The sequence below is a fragment of the Etheostoma spectabile genome, chromosome 19, assembly GCF_008692095.1.
Source record: "Etheostoma spectabile isolate EspeVRDwgs_2016 chromosome 19, UIUC_Espe_1.0, whole genome shotgun sequence".
Lineage (NCBI taxonomy): Eukaryota > Metazoa > Chordata > Actinopteri > Perciformes > Percidae > Etheostoma > Etheostoma spectabile.
In genome coordinates this window covers 11126630-11126854 of record NC_045751.1, presented here as the reverse complement: position 1 = coordinate 11126854, position 225 = coordinate 11126630, and positions in this window count along the sequence as shown.

The following is a 225-nucleotide window of genomic DNA, read 5'->3' as shown; positions in this document are numbered from 1 at the left end:
ACTGAGCTTCTCACCCTAACTCTAAGGGAGACACCAGCCCCCCCCCAAGGAAACCCATTGTACCCTGGATCTGGTTCTTTCGGTCATGACACTAATTAATGCAACAATAATAATACTCATAAATCTTAAAAAAAAAGGAATACATGTAGGTTACTGAGGATATTACATTGATATATTTTCAATATTTGATCCGTCACTTTGATTGTTTATTTATCAATGGGTTCA